The sequence below is a fragment of the Mirounga leonina genome, unplaced genomic scaffold (genome assembly GCF_011800145.1).
Source record: "Mirounga leonina isolate KUSES-001 unplaced genomic scaffold, KU_Mleo_1.0 Mir_168, whole genome shotgun sequence".
Classification (NCBI taxonomy): Eukaryota; Metazoa; Chordata; class Mammalia; order Carnivora; family Phocidae; genus Mirounga; species Mirounga leonina.
The window spans coordinates 4,010,366-4,033,650 of NW_023270426.1; positions in this window are offsets into that span (position 1 = coordinate 4,010,366).

Here is a 23,285-nt window from a genome sequence, read left to right on the forward strand (position 1 = left end):
CCTCTCTTTGACCTAGTCACACATTATGATCTGATGGCTCTCCCCATCTTTCTGGCTGCTTTCCTTCACATAGTTTAACATGAGTGATACCAAGTGGTTTGAGAAAACACGTAGTCAGATGGGAATGCAGGACTGGCTCACCTACCAACTGGCAGGTGAAGAAGGTGCTAACCTGATTGTTTGATGGGGCATTAGTAGATGGCATAGCTCAATGACTAAGGACCTGGGGAAATGTCACAGTGGAGGGGGATGCTGTGGCAGATATGATGACATATTTGAAAAATCCAATTTGCAGAAGTATGTTCCCCATAAAGCTATAAACACCCCCCCCCCCCCCAGGAGCTGCCTCCACCTTCTCTCCTGGTTCTGAGGCTGATAATTAGGCTTAAATCCTAACCTAATCTGGCTGGGGAGCTGCAGAGCTTTATAAGGGTGGAAAGAGTCTTTATATACCTAAAAAAAAAATTGCAAGGAGTAGTTTGCACATGTATCTTAGAGCCAGGAGAGTACTACTGGGACTAGATTTTGAACATTCTTGATCAAGGGGCAGGGATGTAATTCTGGATGAACAAGAACTTTTAATTGGGGACTCAGTATGTAATGTCCCAGCAGGAATCCCCAGGGAGGGGGCAAACTTAACAGTGAATTAGGTCTTAGAAGCCTGGAAGAAACGGTGGCTCACTGTCTATGAAGTGGAAATACTTGAGTTGCCCTAGAAAAGGAGGGAATAAAGAGGCAGAGAAAAGTGTGTATGCTGGAATGGGTATACTGTGTAAGGCCAGAGGATTCATCAGCACATGATGTTCCTTCTATAAGGGGGCCCAGAGAACACAGGATTCACCAGGGTTGCTAATGTGTTGTGTGAAGGGTACTGCTGTCACTAAGAAGAATGATGGGGATGGGGGACTCCTTTGTTTGCCAAGGTTGATGGTAAAAAATGTCATGGAATTAGGCCTATTATTATTCATATATTGATATGGTCTTGAATAGTGCTTAACTTCTTGAAGCCATGAGTTCACAATTAATATAACACCGTAAGAATATGAGGGGCAGTCAAGGGAACTTGACCAGTCAGGAGTTGTGAAACGGTTAATAGATGATAGTTATCTCAAAGAGCATGGTGTCTGAGGGTCTGCTTAACAAATATAATTTTAAAAGGAGGTAGAGATGGAGAGTGGTCACCTTAATCAAAAGTCATAATCCATTGCTTAAGTTAATAGATCTAAAACAGTCTTTACCCCGAGAACTCTTTAAGGAGGAAAACCTTCACCAATGTTATGGCAAGTGTATTCTCTAAGGATGTCCCCCCAATTTTTTCCAAGAGATCTACAACCCTTTACTCATATGAATATACTTGAGGGGACAACGGGCCTAAACTCAGACATTTCTAGGGCTATTGAACACAGATTCTGGGTAGGCATTGATACATACCTACAGACCCAACCATCATCACAGGTCTCCTGTTAGAGCAGAGGCATAGAGGGACCAGAGAACACATGGAGATTTGGCTCACTGTGAGCTCCCTGGGTCTACAGTGGTATCCGGTGGTCATTTCTGTAATCCCTAAGTGCAATTTGGCAGTTGGATCACCATTCTGTCTCTAGTCTGTGGAAGAACAGCTATTAGGAGGATGGCTAAATGGATACCTCTCAAACTGTCTTCCCTGGATGATCTAGTAAATGGAAAACAGTATGAAAACCAGGAGGAGATAGCAGAGATTAATGCCATAACTAAAGACCTAAACACTGTAGGGCTGTGGTCCGTATCACATCTCTGTTTAATTGGGCAGTCTGAGAGCTTTGGAATCCGATGTACTCTGGAGAATGATTGTAGATGACCACAGAGTTACTTGAGTAGTAGACCTTGAAATAACTGCTGGATCAAATCTGGTGTTCTTTTTTTTTTTTTTTTTTTAAATTCAAGTGCAGTTGATATATAATAATATATTTGTTTCAGGTGTATAACATAATGACCCAACATTTATATACATGATGAAATGCTCACCATAATTAGGGGAGTTACCATCTGTCAGCATATAAAGTTATGACAATACTATTCACTATATTCCCTATGCTGTGCTTTTCATCACTGTGGCTTATTTATTTTACAATTGGAAGTTTGTACCTCTTAATTCACTTTATTTCTCTCATCCCCCCACATCTTTCTCCTCTGGCAACCATTAATTTGTTCTCTGTATTTATGAGTCTGTTTGTATTTGTTTGTTTGTATGTTTTGTTTTTTAGATTCGAGATATAAGTGAAATCATACGGTATTTGTCTTTCTACATCCAACTTACTTCACTTAGCACAGTACTGTCTAGGTACTGCAACATCCTTGTTGCAAGTGGCAAGATTTCATTCTTTTTTATGGCTGAGTAATATTTCATTGAATATATACACCACATCTTAATCTACTCATCTGTGGATGGACACTTAGGTTACCTCAGAAGACAGATCTAGAAGAATACTGCTAAGACTAGTGTCCAGGAGATTACTACCTATGTTTTCTCTTAGGAGTTTTATTGTTTCAGTTCTTACCTTTAGGGTTTTATTCAATTTGAGTGTATTTTTGTGTATGGTTTAAAAAAGTGGTCCAGTTTCATTTTTTTGCATGGAGGTGTCCAGTTTTCCCGACACCATTTATTGAAGAATCTGTGTTTTCACCATTGTATGTCTTTGTCTCCTTTGTCATAAATTAAAAGACCACATAGGCATGGGTTTATTTCTAGGCTTTCTGCTCTGCTCCATGATGTATGTGTCTGTTTTTGTGCCAGTACCATACTGTTCTGATTATTATAACTTTTAGTATAGTTTGAAATCTGAGCCTGTGATACCTTCTGCTTTGTTATTCTTTCTGAAGATTGCTTTGGCTGTTCAGGGTCCTTGTAGTTCCATCCAAATTTTAGGATTGTTTATTCTACTTCTGTGAAAAATACTGTTGGTATTTTGATAGGGAGTACATTGAATCTGTAGATTGCTTTGGGTAGTATGGACATTTTAACAGTGTTCTTTCAAATGCTGGACATGGCATATCTTTGCATTATTTGTGTTCATTGTCTTTCATCAGTGTCTTATAGTTTTCAGAGTATAGGTCTTATTTGTTGAGCAGATTAATAATGTCTTGGACACATGCTCTGTCACTATAGATTTAGCATATACTAAATTAATTGTTTTCCAATTAGAAGAGGATCAGTAATGGTTTGTATTCATGTGAAACAAATACCAGTCCTCACTGACAATGTTACCTCAGAGATATCTAGAGTCACCTGCTCTCTGTCATAAGATAGTCTGAGTATACCTGGACTGCATGTATATACCACCAAAAAATGATGCAGATCCATTATTACATTGGTGACATCCTTCTGATGGGACAGAATAAGCAGGAGGTGACTAGAAAGCTGGAAGCATTGTTAAGACCCACCCCTCCAAAGGATGAAACACAAATTTTACAAAGCTTGGAGGAATGGCCACATTAGTAAAATTGATAGGAGTCCAGTGTTTAGGAGTGTAAATTAGACATGCTTTCCAAAGTAAAGGACACACTGCTGCATCTTGAATCCCCTCCAACAAACAAAAAACCTTATAATGCCTGACATGCCTCTGGATTCTAGAGGCCCATATAGCAGGTGATAGAGAAGGCTGCCAGCCTTGGGTGGTGCTTGGATCAGGAGAGGAAACTGCAGTAATTACAGGCTGTGGTGTAAGCAGTCTTGTCACTTAGCCTTTGTGATCCACCAGGCACTGTGGTTTTAAAAGTGTAATTTGTGGGAAGAGTTACATTTGGGCCCTCGGTGGCAAGCCTTTGTGGGACACTTAAAATGCAGGCCCTGGAATTCTGGAATGAGACCATGCCATTCAAAGCAAATAATTACATGCATGTTCAAGAACAGCTCTTGGCTTTACTGGGCCCTGGTAGAGATGGAATGCATAATGATGGGCACACAGTGACCGTGTTTCTCTAACTTTGTTTGATCTAGATTATGTTGGCCCACTAAGCTATAAATTTGGATGGGTCTAATATCAATCAGTCCATTGTAAGTTGGAAATTGTAGCTCTAGGACTAAGCCCCAGCAAGATCAGAGGTCATGAGCAGACCTGCATGCCACCTACTAACAGTGTTCCTCACCTTGCTTTCACCTGCACAATCAACCAGAAAAGGAGAGAAATGTCTGAAATTGCTTTATAGGTGGGTCAGCTGAGTTCCTGGGTACAAGCCAAAAATGGATGTAATCTGCTTTATAGCCACATGCAGGAGTGATCTTGAAAGATGGTGGGGGGGACAAAAAATATTCCCAGTGGTTCTGCCATGAGCAGTGTACCAGGTTATACACTTTGTGTAAAAGGAGAAGTGGCTCAGGATAAGACTCTCTATCATTCTTGGCAGTGGCCACTTTGCTTTCTGGCCTAGAAGATGAAGAATTAGAAGATTAGTGATAAGCAGGTATAGAGTATGGATGGACATATAGATGGGGGCACAAACTGTGAAGAATCTTGCATCACTGCACATTGCTCACAAGAAAACTTCCACCATGGTAAGCACATTGAACAAATTAACCAGTTGACATCAGCTAGCATTTGTCATTGGTTACCCAAGAACTGGACTGATGGGAGCATGAGTCATTTGGCTCTCGTGGCACAGACTGAGGCTATGTAAAGGCCTCACAGCATTTTTTCCTCCTTACAAAGGCTGTTCCTGTTACTACTTTCTTGGAGTGTCAGTTTGTCAATAATACAAAAATTCAAAACAAACAGAAAAACACTGAGCTTCCAGTATGGCACTGTTCCTTGAGGAGACCAACTGGACACTTGGTAGAATTGGCCACATTGAGCTCCTTTCATCCTAGAAGGCCCCGAAGTTCATCCTTAAGGAGGAAAAATACCTATTTCAAGTATGGCCTGCATAACCTCAGCCACCTTCACTATCTAACAGCTTGTAATGCCTAATCCATACAGGCATGGAATAAAACACTGTAGCTTCCAACCAGGAGACCTACTGAACATCTACTTAACAAGGAGTTTGAAAGTGATCCATGAGCATGTAAGAAGCATCCAGCCACATAGAATGCTGGAACGGCCTCCTGAAGCTAGAGCTGAAATATTAGAGGAAAGATTTTGAAACGATGGGGATTTGTATCTTTGAGGATGCAGTATATTTAATAAATCACAGGCTCTTATAGTGCTCTATATCCACAAAAGGAAGGATATGTAGATCTAGTCTTCAGGATGAGAGGTGAACCCCAAGTAGGTGATAGCCCTCTATATTCACGTTTTGCCTGCCTGGTTAAGCTGCTTTTCCCATTGCTAGGCAAAGATTGCAGAAGGCCTGCACAGGAAAGGCATGCAGAGTATAAACTTAATTTCTAGTTGAACAGAGCTAATACTATCACAAGTAAAAAAAAAAATTCCTTTTATGATAACCCTTTTGGCTACAGATCATGCAGGCTTTGTAAAGAAGCAGCTGCTCAGATAATAACCTTTGGCCACGATGCAACCAATTAATTACTGTGTCATCCCATAAAAGGCTCCACAGAGCCATGTTGTCTTTGGCATATTATCTGTCTCAAAATTATGGTAATATTCCAATGAGGCAACCTCAAATACAAATTCACAAATCACCACTTTTTCCCACCTTGCTCTCAAAGCCCAATTATCTGTAAAGCAGTTCAATCTCCGGATGATAAAGGCTGTGGATTTGCCAAACATATTTGTGATTGCATGACTCTTTAAAAAGAGTACTCTGGTGTTTCACAGCAAGAGAAGCATGAAAAGAAAAAAAAAAAAAATATATATATATATATACACACACGCACACCCATATATGCATTCTTCATGAAGACCTTTGGTAACTGGCATGAAGGCAGCCATCGTGCAGAAACATGAAAAGAACACACACCCAGGATCCATATGACTGGCTGAGTTCTGGGCTGGATAGTTGTTACTTCCATCTTGGTTCTATCATTGAGATTTTACTACCTTATATGATGTTTTGATAAGATAACACCATCTAGGGCTGCCTATGGCAGGCACTGCAGCGAGGGCCTTTTCAATCTTTAAACATCACACGACTAAGCACAGATTTTTATTCAGTGGGATTGGGGTGGAGCCTGGATTTCTGCATATCTAGCCAAGTTCCCAGGTGATATAGATAACTGATGATCACTGAAGCACAATTTGAGTAGAAAGACTGTAAGATCTACTAATACCCTTTGGACTCTTTTCTCCTTATTAACAGGAAGGTTTTCTTTGTGCCCATGTTTTCCCTATTTGAAGCAAGGATAAATCCTAATTGATGGAATTCAGTAATGATGGTGATTTGTTAGAGACAATCATATGAGAGTTCTGACCAATGAGGTGTGAGGGGAAATGTGCTACAGCCTTCTGGGAAAATGCTTTTCACACTTGAGAAGGAGACACACAAGATCTCTTCTCCACTTTTGTGTGCTCTTATTTCTGGATATGATGACTGGATTACTGCAGTATCTTGGAACCATCCTGTGGATGAAGTCAGCATGGAGAGAAGGTCAGGGTCAAGAAAAAGAGAGAAAACTCAAGCACCGTGCCTGTTGTCATGCTGTCTTTGGATTTGCCCTTATTTCAATTAAAAATACTTGACTATCGTTTAAGACAATTGAAGCCAGGGTTTGAAAATTACCTTGATGACAGAAGAACATTTAGAAATCAATTAAACTCTGCATCATATGTACTAGGTTTATGTCTTTGGACATGTTTTGGTTTCCTCCTTTATGAAGCAGAGATGATTATAAATAGTGACCACCATATAAGATTGTTGTGATTTTGAGACAGGGTTTTGCTTGTTAGCTGCTTATCACAGTGCCTGGTGTATATTGCATGTTCTAGAAAAATGATAAATGATTGTCCATATTCTCCTTGTGTACTAATAATGTTGGGGAATTCACTGACTTATATGATAGCTTTTTCTGTTGTTGGGCACTCTCCCTTGTCCAAAAAGGATCCTTTTTATTGAGCTAAAGATCTATTTCCCTCTTTCAAGCCTTAATCCTAGCTTTGACTTCTGGAAGCACAGGGAATAAGCATAACACTCTTGTTCGTGGCAGTCCACAAAGAATTTACAAATAGTTTTCATGACCCACTGCTAAATGCTCTATTTCCCGGCTAAACCTCCTCAGGCCTTTCAAACGTTTCTCCTATATCATGGTTTCTAGATCCTTTTCTATCCCACCTTCTCTTTCTGGATTTTATTCATTTTAGCTAAAGAGTACATGCTTAATAGTACCTTTTTTTTCTGCCCCAGCTAGAACTGTGGTTCACAGTTCTGCTTCTAACAGTAAAATATCTGTGTTGCTTATATGCACTTTTATATTATTTGATTTAAATTTCCCAATATCCTATTTGCATGTCCACTGTATTTATTTGTTCTTCAGTGGTCTGCCCTAAATTGGGTACGCACTGAAGGCAAAAGTCATCTATAATTCAAGTGTACATTCCTGTTGTGTCCATGATGATCCTGTTTTATTTCTAATGTCTTGGTATAATTATTAACCCCTCCTTTTACTTTTAAAAGTACCTCTGTTTAGAGGATAAATTTTATGGGCATGCTACTTATAGGCTGTTCTTACAGATTTTTATTTCTTTAAATTTTCTTTTTAAATTTGAATTTTAATTCCAGTTAGGTAACATACAGTATAATATTAGTTTCAGGTGTACAGTGTAGTGAATTAACAATTCCATACATCACCCCGTGCTCATCGCAAGTGCACTCCTTAATCCTCATTGCCTATTTCATCCATCCCCACCCACCCTTCCCCTCTGGTAACCATCAGTTTGTTCTCTGTAATTAGAGTTTATGGAAAACAGTATGGGGGTTCCTCAAAAAGTTAAAAAATGAATTACCATCCAGTAATCACACTACCAGGTATTTAGCCAAAGAATACAAAAACAGTAAGTCAAAAAGATACATGGACCTCTTTGTTTATAGCAGCATTATTTACAACAGCCTAATTATGGAAGCAGCCAAGTGTCCATTAATTGATGAATGGATAGAGAAGATGTGGGGTGTGTGTGTGTATACCATGATATATATATATATATATATATATATATATATATATGAGATATATATAATATATGATAATATATATGATATCATATATATGATAATTATATATATATAATATTATTCAACCATAAAAAAGAGTGAAATCTTGCCATTTGCAAAGACATGGGTGGAGGTAGAATGTATAATGCTAAGTGAAATAAGTCAGAGAAAGACAAATACTATATGATTTCACTCATAAATGGGATTTAAGATATAAAACAAATGAGCAAAGGGGAAAAAAAGATAAATCAAGAAACTATACATAGATTTTTAATTAGGGCTTTGTGACTGATCCATCAAAAGACTACTGACTTTGAATCATTGACCTAAAGTTCACATCCTTAGACGACATGTCATTTATGGAGCACATAATGTGGATTACCAGCTCTGATATTTTCTAATAAACTTTGTTTTACCAAGTATGGTTTCCAGACCACATCTTAATTTCTATTCCTTTCAAGAAATTCAGTTTAATTTTTTTTTCTATTTTGTTGAATAGTCAGCTACCCTAATATCACTTTGGGCATGAGAAGATGAATGTGGGAATCTTCATGACTCACTCCATTCACCCAGGGAATGGTTACAGTACTCTGAAACGAAAAATATAACTGGTGACTAACAGTCACAAGAAAAGTTTCTACTCCATGTTAATTGCTAAGTAAACCATAACCTGCAAAGAAAACCCTATTTCCACTTCATGTACTTGGGAGGTTATCCAGGTGTCATTTATGACTGTGATGGAACTCAAAGTTCCAGCAAACTTCACAACAGGCTCCGAGCTGAATTCCATCCTGAGCAGTGCAGAAGGGTGAGTGCTCAGTTTGAATGCTATTAGGTGCAGTGTCCTTCACAGCCACCTGCTTTTTGCTCCTTAATGAACAAATCAGTACTATGTTACAATGAGACTCCCACCCTTGAAAAGGATGGAAAGTTATGCATTTAAGTGGGTGTCTGGTCTGAGCAACAAATATCCAACAAATGGGAAATGTTGCATCTTTAAGTTACTCTTAGCAAAAGATAGAACTTTTTTTTTTTTGTCTTATTCTTCCCCAGTATTCAAAATAGCATAATAGAATTGTGTTTTCTCCTTTGAGGCATGTAATAGAATGGAAATGGAGATTTTGAGACCCAAATTCTCTTTAGTAATTGAAACACATATCGAATATTCTTCCATGTAATTAGAGCTACAACACTGATTTTGATTTTATATGGTTAACCAAAAATTGTCAGAAAACCACATTGATTAATTAGTTACTTTATGGTAATGAAAATTTGCTTTTAGAAATAAGATCGTAGAATTTTTTTTTTTTTTTTTGCTTATTCTGAATAGGTGACTAAATTCCAAAACTTGAACAGTGAATAAGATGTATCTTCTATGTTTGGCAGAAATGTTTACATTACATAGTAGAACTTTCAGAATTCTCACCAAGGTTGATTTTTTTTTTTTTTTTGGTGCCCCTGCTGTGTTTGCTACTGGGACAGTATAGCTAAACTCTATGAACTTTTATCTGATATTCAGGGGAATTGGAGTGGAAATTAAGCATCATCCTGGCTCTGGGTAAATTCTCCGATCCCTAAAGATTAGACAGTCTACAGTTCAATGAAGCAGGGTTGCAACATCCACAGACTTCTTAAGCAAGCTGGATAACATGAACAAAGAAAAAAAGCTGTGTGGTGGTCAATAGCTTCACCATAGCATCACCCTTTGGATCCAGTGGGCTCACCTGTTTCAGGACTTGAAAAAAAATTTGCAACCTTGTGGGGAATTTTCGTGGAACTTGACCGTAGTCTAAAAAAGAAATAAAAGATGTGTGTTGATTTCCAGATGATTAAGGCCTGGGAAATGGTCAGTTCTGGCCCTTGGAGGGGACGGGCATGACACTGGATTTCTTCTGGAAGGTCAGTCTCCACTAATTTGTCAGGATAAAGGTTTGGCACCAGAGCTGTAGGCAGGAGTGAGTTGTCCCAACCAGTGGGCAGAGCATGGCATTAGAATTATAAGGTGGACAATGCAAACTAAGAACTTAGAGAAAAGATTTGGTTTAGTAGAATGAATTTGAAATTACAGCCTTAGCTCTGTCATCTCCCAGCAATGTCACATTACTTAACCTCTCTGAGCCATACTTTTCTCATTTAACAAAATGCTGATAATAGAATCTGCTGTATAAAGTGGTTGTGCAGATTAGCTGAATCATATATGTAAAGCCCCAGAATCTTGCCTAGCTTAATGTTTAATAAATGGCAATTCTCTTCAGCCCCCAAGGAAGGGTATTGGTAAGGGCAGTGCAGCACCCTAGTCATCAAATGTGAGTAAATTAATTGAAAAACCCAAGCCATTTGAATCTCAGAATAGAATACTGCGAGGGTTGGCAATGTCATTTACGAGGGTTAGTGCAAAATGAAAATGCAGGGCCCCTTGCTCATAAATTTAGATTTTCAAGACCGCCACAAAAGAATTAAACCAAGAGCAGCGGACTTCTAAGTGTGGGGTCTGGAGCACCTGCATGGTTTGTGTGCCCATGAAGCTGGTCTCGGCTCTACAATTATATTCTGTTCTCCCTGCATTCATTCTTACTCATATAAAATGCATTCTTCCCACAGCAGATGGGGCGAATATCTCAATTCATAAAGTAGATTCTGTGACAACATGCTTTAGTCCTAAACTGAGAAGAAGTATAACATAACAAAAAGCCACAAAGCACAGCGGTTAAGCGGGTGGGTTCTGAAGCTAGACATTCCTCTCTTAGCTGTTTGATCTTCTCTGCCGTCTTGAGCAAATTACTTAAGCTCAGTTGACTGCTATCAAATGGGCAGGATAATAAATGCTACCTTGACAGAGGTGTTTAAAGGATTGAGAGAAATAACTCATGTGAAACATTTGGAATATTGGTTGGTACAGAAACCACTTTGATAGATACTAGCTACTATTTTGAGAAGGAGGACTCTGCTCTCAGGGTGATGTTCACATGGCCCACCAGCTTGTCCGCCATCTGCCTGCATCTACCCCTTCAAGCTCATCTCCACTGCTTTTGTCTTCTCTCATGACTCATGAGGCACCCTCATTGTTTTGGTTTGTTGTCTAGTTCCTCAAGGTCATCATCTTTTTTTTTTTTTTTTATGGTGCAGTGCCTTTACTGTTCTCTCTACATAGAATGCTTTTTCTTAACTCTTGATGTCTTAGGTCCAACCTCAGGTATTCCTTTCTTAGGGAAGACATCCATATAGCACTAGTCTAAATTAGCTCCCCCCATGTTATCTAGTACAATGCCATGTTCTTCTGATTGGTAGCACTTTTCATTATTGGAACTTAAATATTTTGTTTCATGTCTGCCTTCCCAGGAGGGTCGCAGACCATGTGTGGTGTGTTTAATACTTAATCTCCAGTGCTCAGCAAAGTGCCTGGCACATGAAAAGCAAGCAATAAGTATCTGTTGAATAAGTAAATGAACAAAGAATGGCAAAAACTTAGAAAGGAGGGTCATTTGGATAAATTAGGATCCTTGGCTTAGAAGTAGAGGTTGGGACTAATATAAGATACTAGGAAGCCTAATGAAGAAGGCATATTAGCACTGTAAATGATTGCTTAAATAATTTCCCTTGGAGATGATAGTGACTAGTTTTGTAGTCCTTGCTATGCACCAGGTATTCTGCCTTACACATTTAACTCATTGGAGTTTTACAGAAATTCTAACCGTGAGATGCTATTATGCTCCCCTTTTTGCACAGTCTGGATCTCGTGGAACGGACATTTTAACTTGTTGTCCTGATTTTGGCCCAAGCTGTACTTGGGAGCTGAAGTGCTCATGTATGTCACTCATTTTTTAAACCTCCTCTCCTGTGCTATCTAGTTTAGTCTTTTATCCCCTTGATAGATATTTACTGAATTTTTAAAAGCAGCTTTATTGAAATAGAGTTTAATATAACAAAATGGACCAATTTAAGTGCACAGCTTGATGAGTTCTGATAAATGTTCAGAATAGGGTAATGATTCCAGCTAAGTCATGAACACTACCATCACCACAAAGAGTTGCTTTCTGCCCTGTTACAGTTTACCCACTTTCCTAACCCTGGCTTCTGACCTTCTCTTTTCTGCCATTCTGGTTTACCTTGTCCTCAAGGCACCATGGATGGAATGAGAGTTTGAACACTTTTGTGTCTGGTTTCATTCACTGAGCAGAGTGGCTTTGGATTCATCTGTGTTACAGTGATGGCTTAGTTCATTTCCTTCAGCTCTCAAGTAGTATCCACTGCCCAGGGATGCCACATTCTCTTTATCCATTTACCAGCTGAGAGATACTTTGGTGACTCTAGCTTTGAGCTAATGTGAATAAAGCTGCGTGAACAGTGATGTTGAGGCCTTTGTGTAAACATGCAAATATTGTGTTTTAAGCAGTGATGCAAGTGTATTAAAGATGAACATGAACTAGATTTTTAATGACATCATTTAAGGTAGACCTTTAAATGAGAACTTAGCAGTTAATTTTTCAACCCTATATGATCTCTTTTCTCGTTCTCCTCCTCCCCCTCCCTCTCCTCCTCCTCTTCTTCCTTTTCCTCCTCTTCTTCTTCTTCTACTTCTTCTCCACCTTGTCTACCTCCTCCTCCTTCTCCTCCTTCTCTTCCTCTTCTTTGTCCTCCTCCTCCTCCTTTTTTTACTATAGTTGGATGATTTTTTAAAAAAGATTTTATTCATTTACTTGACACAGAGCGAGAGAACACAAGCAGGGGGAGCTGCAGGCAGAGAGAGAGGGAGAAGTAGACTCCCCGCAGAGCAGGGAGCCTGATGTGGGACTCAATTCCAGGACCCTGGGATCATGACCTGAGCCGAAGGCAGACGCTTAACCAACTGAGCCACCCGGGCGCTCCTGCTTTTTCTTTTCTACAGAATCTTATTTTCAACTAAATAATGGTGCTATGTAGTAATAAGTTTTTTATTTCCATCATATTAGCAGAAAGCTTGGCCTTCAATGAAACTGAGCAGGATTTACATGTTTGTGTTGTGTCTTCCTGTATCTTTAACCACAGAGAAATAGAATCATTTACAAGGTGAAGTTGGGTGTCTCATGAGTAGCTGTAAATGGGAGCGGGGGTGGGAGGGTGGAATGACAGTTCTTATCCATAATACGTGTTTTCCATGGAGCGCTAGTACCTCAGTCACAAAGAGCTTTGTCAAATTATACAATCAGGAAAAAGAGAATTAAAAAAAAAGAAAGACCCAATGGGAAAATAAAAGATACAGTCTAGTGCATTTCAGATATTAATGTATCTCAGACATAATTCACATTCATCCAGTTTTATCCTGAGCCTTTTAGTAATGAGATATGAATAGAGGTAATTCAGGTCCAGACATCAATGCGAGTCTCCTCGGATGTGATGTATGAAAGCTGAGAATAAGCAAAAAAGATGATTTTTATTCAACATTTCCAGGTTCCAAAGCATACCACATGTCATTTCTCCCTGGTTAAATGTAAAGAGAATCACTAAGGATTACCTGAAACTATCAGTGCTCTTTCTTGTGTAGTTCGACCTTCTGGGGCTGGGTTTGTGGGAGGAGAGATGCTATATTAGTAGGCAATCTGCAGGTCTCTTTGTGACAGCAGGATTTTGTGACAAGGTGGAGCTTACGACAGGAACCAATTGTGAAGGGGATTCCCAAGACTTAACTTCCAGCTGTAACTCTTGGAGTAAGGCATTGCATGAAAGTGCAGCCTAATTCCCAAAGCCATGAATGTGCACTTTGTATTAGGAATAAATTAATGCCCAAGGGAATTTGGATGCTATTTAGAAACTAGAGATCTTTTTAATAAAATAATTGGCCAAAAAGGCTATTTCTGAGTAAATACAGTATGATGAGAAAGATCAGTTGTGGATTTTTATGAGTGATGATGACATGAATTAAAGCTCATTGTTTGGGAGAAAATACACCTTTTTTTTTTAGATTTTATTTTTAAGTCGGCTCCATGCCCAGTGTGGGACTTGAACTCAAAACCCTGAGGCCAAGAGTCACACACTACCCACTGAGCCAGCCAGTTTCCCCCAAGATAAGCTTTTGAGTAAGACTTTTTTTTTTTAAAGATTTTATTTATTTATTTGACAGAGAGAGACACAGCGAGAGAGGGAACACAAGCAGGGGGAGTGGGAGAGGAGAAGCAGGCTCCCCGCAGAGCAGGGAGCCCGATGTGGGACTCGATCCCAGGACCCCGGGACCATGACCTGAGCCGAAGGCAGTCGCTCAACCAACTGAGCCACCCAGGCGCCCTTTTGAGTAAGACTTTAAACTCTTCAGAATTCATTTCTGTAGGTGATTTTTCCCATGAATGAATCACTATTTTCATCCATATTATTTGACTTTGCATTTCTTCTTTGATTTTGTCTGGCCAATAGCTCAGAATGAGGCTCTCTATTGTACCCAAAGGTATATATGTGTTCACCTCAATAGATGGTGGCGATCTCTCAGACATTTACTTTCCCAGCAGACTCCATTCTCTACTGTTTGGTATCCTACAAAAGTCAATTGTTTGTATGTTTCATATTCCACAAAGTTCTGTTTTCATGTCCACATGCATATTAATTTCTCTGGATTTTGAGTGTGCCTTTATGAACCTTTTTGTACTGTAAATATAAGAAGACAACTTTGTTTTCAAAGTAATCCCCAGTTCTAAGAAAATATGATATTGAGAGACACAGCATTTTTAAATTTTTATTTGAGAGAGGGAGAGAGAGCACGTGCCTGTGTGAGAGAGACGGCGTGAGCATGGCCGCGGGAAAGGGAGAAGCCGTCTCCCCACCGAGCAGGACTCCATCCCAGAACCCTGGGATCATGATCTGAGCTGAAGGCAGACACTTTACTGACTAAGCCACCCAGGTGCTCTGAGAGATACAGTACTTAAGTGGTTAAATTTCTTAGGCTTAATTTTCTAAAATTTGAATATAGGGAATGTGATGCCAGAAAAAAACAAAAGAAAAACTCATTCTGCTCTAAGTTCCAAAGCTGTTCCATTACTTAATTAATTCTGGAAGCAGACATACCAAGCTGTGAGTGAGGACTGCTCGATCTGATGCACTTACTACTAGCAAGCATTTTGACCTAAACCCCCGATACAGTTTCTCAGGCAGCAGGTAGGAATATGTACAAAATAAATTTGCTTGGATTTACAGCCATATTAGTCAGAGGACCCTTTTTATATTCCTAAGGTTTCCAGGCTTTGGTGGTGAAGGATGTCTAGCCTAGACTACATGAGGTAAAAGAAGTGAGTTTTCCTCTCTGTCTAGAAGATCACCCATGGCCTGGTCCCCTCAGGTTGAGAAAAAGGCCTCTGACCCAGCTTGCCTTGTCAGTCACGGGAAGCCAGAGAAAGGAAATAGGGAGGAGTCTAGGCCTTTCATTGGAAGACTGTTCCTTGGTTCAGGGGGCTGCCCTATCTAGCCCCTCAAGACTCACAGAAGAAGAAGATGCATACCAAGAGAGAGAGAAACGGTATCTGCCCCAATATAGTTGCCTCTGCTTCTAGTAAATCCCATTCTCTATAATCTCCCATTCCCAATAAATGTTTGCTGTCTCAGGGGCGCCTGGGTGGCTCAGTCAGTTAAGCATCTGCTTTCAGCTCAGGTCATGATTCCGCGGTCCTGGGATCGAGCCCTGAATTGTGCTCCCTGCTCAGCAAGGAGCCTGCTTCTCCCTCTCCCTCTGCTTGCTGCTTCCCCTACTTGTGCTCTCTCTGTCAAATAAATAAATAAAACCTTAAAAAAAAAGTTTTCTCTCTTGATAAATCAGTAAGCAACAGTCTCCCTACCGAGGGGTAGAATGAGAAAGGAGGCGAGGTTTGAACAGGTTGAGTTTTCTGAGCCTTGAGTGTAACACCATCAGATACCCACTATTATGATTATACCAAAGGCTTTTTTAAAATTTTGACATAAATCACAGTTGTAGAAATATTTATTGATTTGTGCTCTCTTGTTTCTGTTACTTTTCTAAAACTTTACTCCAGTGGATTTGATAATGAAAAAGATAACTACACGCCAGACCCTGGAAACCCTATCATGCCCCATCAAGTTTACATTTGGGGCATCCACTATTTTATTTTACCCATCTGTGGAGGCAGCACTGTAGAGCATCTAAACAGATTTCACAACTCACAGCTTAGTGTCTTCACACAGTCTTCTGACTCTCTGATGTAGCCATTGCTGGTGCTCATCAGTAGCTAAAGAATAACCTGGATGTTTTCTGGGCAGGAACTTCTTAGGTTTTTATTAATTTACATGACTGCCCATTAATTTGTAAAATAGTCAGTGATTATTCTCAGCGAGTGTATATACCCATAGCTCTTTCATGATGTCAGGAATCAATTTTATTTTAAATTTACCTTATGGGAGGATGGGTTAGCCTGGTGATGGGTATTAAAGAGGGCACGTTCTGCATGGAGCACTGGGTGTTATGCACAAACAAATCATGGAACACTACATCAAAAACTGATGATGTAATGTATGGTGATTAACATAACGATAAAAAATTAAAAAAATAAATTTACCTTAAACTTGAATTTAATAAAATGTATAGGTCTTTGGTGATGGGAGGGAAGAGGGATGTTAGAATCAAATGATAGGTCCAGAGAAAGGAATTTAAAACTGTTTTCCTTATATTAGAACTTCTATATGGCAGTGTGATATAATCTGAGAGTTATACGTATTGAGCATTTTCTTTCTCTAAACATCACTGGAGTTGAAGCCATGAAGCTTATGACAAAGTGATGTTTAATCTGCTTCTGTGTGTCATTTGGGCTGACTGTGGTGGCTTTCCAGTAATTATACCTTTTAAGTCTCTGTAAAAAAAAGTTTGTTTTTTTCCTTAATTCAAACTGAACTCATACTGTGGCAGGTTTCTTCAAATACCTAGCCTTCAAGCAGTTTCCAATTAATGAAGACTTGGGAAAGGTTTTCCGGAATTAATGAGGTTTTTCAAGACACAAGCCATTGAATGCACAGCTCCTTGTTTCTATTGCTATTTATACTACCTCTTGGAGATTTTACTATGAGGGTTATTTTTGTTTTTATTGGTTTTTTTGTTTGTTTTGTCAGCTGTGCATGAAGTCACTTATAAAAATGAAACTTCCTTTTAACTGTTCTAATCTTATATATGGAAGAAGCTAAGTGCTTACTAAATTGAATACTCCACTGCCAGTATTAAATAAAATAATTTTTTAAAAAAGATTTTATTTATTTATTTGACAGAGACACAGCAAGAGAGGGAATACAAGCAGGCAGTGGGAGAGGGAGAAGCAGGCCTCCTGCCAAGCAGGGAGCCCAATCCCAGGACCCTGGGATCATGACCCAAGCCGAAGGCAGACGCTTAACGACTGAGCCACCCAGGCGCCCCTTAAATAAAATAATTTTTAAAAGTTCCTGAAAAAGGTGAAACACAGCTGTGTAATACTAAGAATAGGAAGTAGTATTTGCAGGGACAGAACATTATACAGGGATAATCTGAGGAGTTAAATATTACTTAGTTCAGAGGAACAGAATAACCTGTCACTCTACTATCACCAGAATATTTCAACATCTTATAGTATCTGCTCAATCTCATCAATTTATTAAAGAGATACTTCTAGGGAATCTGTGACTTGCATCCCAATTTGGGGAGAGTTCCTTTTTGGTGGTTAGATAGCCATTAATCGTGGCTTTAGTTTCTTTGGTTTCCAGTGTTACTACCATTCTTTTTCAGATTGCATGTCATCTTATTATCACTGTTTTCTTCCAAAGTACATCACTGAATGAATTTTAGAGAAAGAATACATAGGAAATAATATTGCTGAGTCTGTTCATGTCTGGCAAAGTCCTTCCCTACTTTGCCCCCAGACTTAATGACATTTTGGCTGGGTATAGAATTATTAGTCAGTAGATACATTTCCACCTAGAGCTTTGATGGGTTCCATCCTTAATATTTAAAAACCATAATGGCAGGTAAGATTATCAATCCTAAACTCAATTTTAGTTCTTGGTGGGTAAACATTTTTCCTGCTCATTATCTAGAATATTTTAAGTCTTTCTTTTAATCTACATTTTCTGAAATGCCAAATTCTAGGTGGAGCAATTTTCATCATCCATTTGGTGTTTTATTGTGAAGGTTAAGATTTTTGTTTTGGGTAATTTTTAATTTAGTATATGATTACTTTCTTATTCACATTCATCTTTTTAGAACTTTCTTTGAAATGCATCATAAATAATTTTCTGTAAACCTTTTAAATTGCTCCTCAGTATCTCTTACATTTTTGTTTTCCTTTTCTCTCTCCAGCCATTTCTGTTCTGTTTAGAATTATCTTTTTCTTTGAGTAGTACTTATTTATATACATTTTAACAACTTAAAAAAGCAATGAATGCACAACACAGACTTGAAAATTAAATCTCTTTTCTCTTTGTCTAGCCGTCAGATATATCTTCTTTTTTACCCAAATGGGAACTTAGTATGGTAAAGAAGTTTTTCAGTCTTGTGGGCTTTTTTCCTCCTAATATATTTTGGAGATAATTCCACCATAGTCTGTATAAACAGATCTACCTCTTACACCATTGTGTGGCTCTAATATAATCCGCTTTGCCAATTCAATCTTGATGGTCATATACATAGATTTTAGTCTTTGCCTTCCATAAACAATGATGAAATTTTTCATTGAATATTTTGTGTATAAAATCTGCATGTCTGTAAAATAAAATCCAGAAGTGGAAATACTAAGTAAAAAGATACTTGTATTTTAGTACTGTGGTATATATTTGCTTTATTTCGAGTTTCTCTCCAGAGAGGATGCACAAATTTATATTCCTATGAACAATGAATGCCTGTTTCCCCACACTTTACCAATGCTGGGTATTAATTTGCTTTTTCATATATGCTATTCATAGTGGTAAAAAAAATAGCCTTTTTGTTTTGGTTTGCAGTTTTTTAATTATGAGTAAATTTGAACATTTTTCAAGTACTTCAGTGCCATTTATGATTTCGTTTTTCCTGCATGTGAAATGCCTTTTGCATCTTCTGTCCATTCTTTTCCCTAAGAATTTGTCATTTTTCCTCCATGATTTGGGACCTATTTATATAGAACAGAAATAATTTTGCATATCACATGTGTTACTATCCTTCTTCTGGTTTGTAATATGTTTTAAAGTCTGTCTTCTGTATTTTTTTTCCATATGTGATTTTGATTTTCTATGAAGTCAAACACATCAATTATGTCTGTTATGGCTTTCCTTTGAAGTTTTTTTTATTTTTTAAGTAATCCCTATACCTCACATGGGGCTTAAACTCAAGCTTTTCTGACTGAGCCAGCCAGGCACCCCTTTTATGGCTTGCTTAGTGGTATATACTTAAATTGTCCACATTCTAAGATTAGTATATATATCTGGAGATGATTATACACACACACACACACACATACACACAACATATATGTGTATATATGCACACACATATATAAATAAATATATAATATATAAATGCACACAAACACATATATATAAATCATACACACATATATATAAATCATACACACACATACAGTAATTGCCTTTTTAAAGCTAAAGCTGAAAAACAGGACCATCAGGTTTTTTTGTTTTTTTTTTTTAATTTTAAAAGCAAGAAATATCACTTGAAATTTTCTTTAGTGCATTATTTATCAGAAACATAACCAGTTTGATATTGAAAGTGTTTTTAGTTTAAGGTCATTTTCTACAAATTTTGGTACCTAGCCTATAACACACGTGCATGCTTTTATGTGCCTATAAATTAAGCATGAGGCAACTAATTAGGTATCTCTAAGATGAAGACCTCAAATCTCTTCTCTCAAGGGCATATATCTGAGAAACTTCTAAAGCTGTGAGAAACCAAGAGCTATAAAAAACCCTGACTGAGCCTCCCTAAATGTACCAGGTATCGGTATCCATAACAGGGGTAGTTCTTCTGCCTTATATGTTGCTCACAGACATAGGAGAAGGAAGAGTCAGGTCCAGTTTCTTTGGAGTGTGAGCTGTGTATCAGGCACCATGCAGAGCTCTGGACTTGCACACTCCTTTCTTGAGCTGCACAATAGCTTGTTTTGGTAGGTAGTGTTGTCTACTCCGTTCTCCAGAAAACCAAAACCTGTCATTGCTCAACATCACACACTTAGTAGGCAGCAAGAGAAGAGCAGATGGAATATTTTCCTGACTCCATAGCCCTCTCCACTTACTGTTTATTCCATACCGTCTCTAATGTTTGTTATGGTGGCTGTAAACTTTTGAAATGGGGATTCAAGCAGGAAGTAGTTGGTTTGCAGGGGCTATGTCTTTTTATCATAACAAATTCCATATTTTTTAGTCTGTATTTCAGTCTTTAAGGCAATTGCTACGAGTTCGTGGTCAACTAGAATGTACTATGCATTGAGTTTTATATTTAAAGTAATTAGGGGGCGCCTGGGTGGCTCAGTTGGTTAAGCGACTGCCTTCGGCTCAGGTCATGATCCTGGAGTCCCTGGATCGAGTCCCGCCTCGGGCTCCCTGCTCAGCAGGGAGTCTGCTTCTCCCTCTGACCCTCCCCCCTCTCATGTGCTCTCTCTCATTCTCTCTCTCTCAAATAAATAAATAAAATCTTTAAAAAAAAATAAAGTAATTAGGGATTCAAGCTGTAGACTCCTGCAGACCTGGATTCACAGCCTGTCTTTGAACTTAATGGCTGTATGACATCAGGCAAATTAATTAACCTTTAAATCCCATTATACTCTCTTCTGAGAAATAAGATTAGTAATAGCGCCCATTTCAAGAGGTTGCAAAGGGTGTTAAATGAACATAAGCAAGGAGTTTTGTTTTGCTCATCATCGTATCCCAAGCACCTAGGAAAGTGCCTATACATAGTAACTGCTCAATAAATATTCATTGAATAAGTATCACAAATGTTTATGGCACTGCCACGGGATCTGTCACTATTAGACACAGTAAATAATAATAGTCATCTTTCAATGAGGAGGATGATTTGAGATTCTTAGTTAAATAGAAATTTTTCAGTGAAAATTAGCAGAGATGGCATGATATGGTACCCATTTCCTTATCATCCTCCAGCCTTTGTTACTTTTATGCATCTGAGAGATGTTTACCCTCTCCTCATTGACTACATGAAGGAAGAAAGGACAATGGGTGACGACATTTATTTAAGTCTGTAATGTTGAGTAATGATACTTCGCTTTCTTAAGCAGTGCTTTGTAAAATGGTGCAACTTACTGAACCGAGGTTAAAGGATGCGTAGCTGAGTATATTTCAAAGAAGGAGACAATGGAAAAGAGGGTTTTGAGAACTGAAAAGTGGTGGTCAAATGCACCTTCTCACTATAAAGGTTAGATTGGGACTTCATCTGTATTAATTCCAGAGGCAGGAGAACTGTTTTCATTGCCCAGAGTGAAAGCCAGGGGAGGGAGGAGAACTGAGTAGTACCCCATCCCCTAAGTGTGAGCCAACACTTGGATTAGGGTCTCCATTCAAAGGACTCCTGTGAATGAATTCAGCCACCAGAGTGTAGGTTCAACTGGAGCCAATGAACTCTTTCTTTCTTGTTTATTACTATTGTTCTGGTATTTAGAAGTAAGCACTCAATAATATTTAGTGAAGGATTGAAGCCAATGGCAGCAGCCTTTAGAGTAGTTGCCCCTGTTAAACCAGTTTTTGTCAGTTGTACACTTATTTTTATTTTCAAGGGGGATATATAAGTAGAGCATACATATTCTAGGGAATTTTATCAAAAATAAAATTTTTATTTATTATTTATCATACCAATCATGGGAGATCAATGGAACTTTGGTTCTAGATATACTTAGCTGTGAATTAAAATGAAAAATGTTTGTTCCATAGGCATGGACACATAATAAATCATTAACACATTACAAATGAAAAAAAAATTTAAAACCTCTGAAGACAAATGCCCTGTCTTCTTGGGTAATCCACAGCAGGGTTGGAACTTAGGAACTAGTCTTTAGGTCAATGTTTCTTTTCTAGAATGGTAATCAAATTAGTTTCAAATAATAATAATATAAATGTAATAATTTTGTATTTTCTGTGCTATAGTGATTTGGACTTTTGAATATGGATATCCAGTACGGGGATAAAACCTGGCATATTCCACAACATGGGAGAATATTTCTGTTATATGCATGCATGTATCTTGAGCACACATGTGTAACTACATCACATGGGTGCAAGATGAGTTGCATTTGGGATTTAAATCACTGTTTTGTAACCTGACAAGATGCTTTGACAGACGGTTAAGACGGAAGCTACTGTGAAAACTGTTCTCTCATTTACTTTCCATTGCTCAGTTACTTTGAGCCTTAACCAAAACAGGGATTCATCACCTCCAGAGAGACGTCAGAAGATGTCAAGATGTAGATTTGTCTTTTTTATCCTTGCCTTGCAAATGAGACTCAATTGTCAAAATGACAGACGATTCAAGCTGGAGAGAATCCCCCAGTAAAATATCAGAACTTCATCACAATATGAGTTGCACCTGGCACAGTGATAAGTGTTCATTCATGTTGGGCTTGACCTCAAGCCAACCATTGGACTTCTGGACAGAAATTTCACAATCACCAATCAAACCCACAGGATATATAGATTACATAGGAGTATAATTTAAAAGGTATGAGACAAGCTTGTTACATCAGCTATTGATTTGTCCTCTTTTGAACTTCAAAGAACTTCTCTAGTGTGTAACTTTGTGACATGGAAGCCAATAAACACAAAAAGAAGTGTTGTTTATAGTGACCTCATTATGCTCAGTGTTCAGATAATGATCTGGGTCTTGTAGAAAAGACTTTGATCTGGGAAATTGTGCTGGAAATCTTTCTGAACCAGGTTTTCCTCTGGCGTAAAAATAATTTTGTGTTGTTCTGTGTGCAGTAAAGCAAGCTTCGTTTGGTGAAGGGGGCTCTTTATCTGGCTTTGTTTACTCTGGATATAAGAGCCTTTGATTCTAATATATCAAGTAAGGTACATGATCTGGACACTGTGATTGACTCGTCAACATTGATTCCAGCTCCGACTAAGTCAGCCAGGGTTCATTGCCATTTCATTGCCATTGCTAACAATAGGTTTAATTGGGGCATGTGACCAAATTCTTGGTAATGAGAAATCAGAGTTTCAATACAAAGAATCCACCCTCTGTGAGAAAAGCACCAAGGTACACTTGCCACCACAGAACATTTTCA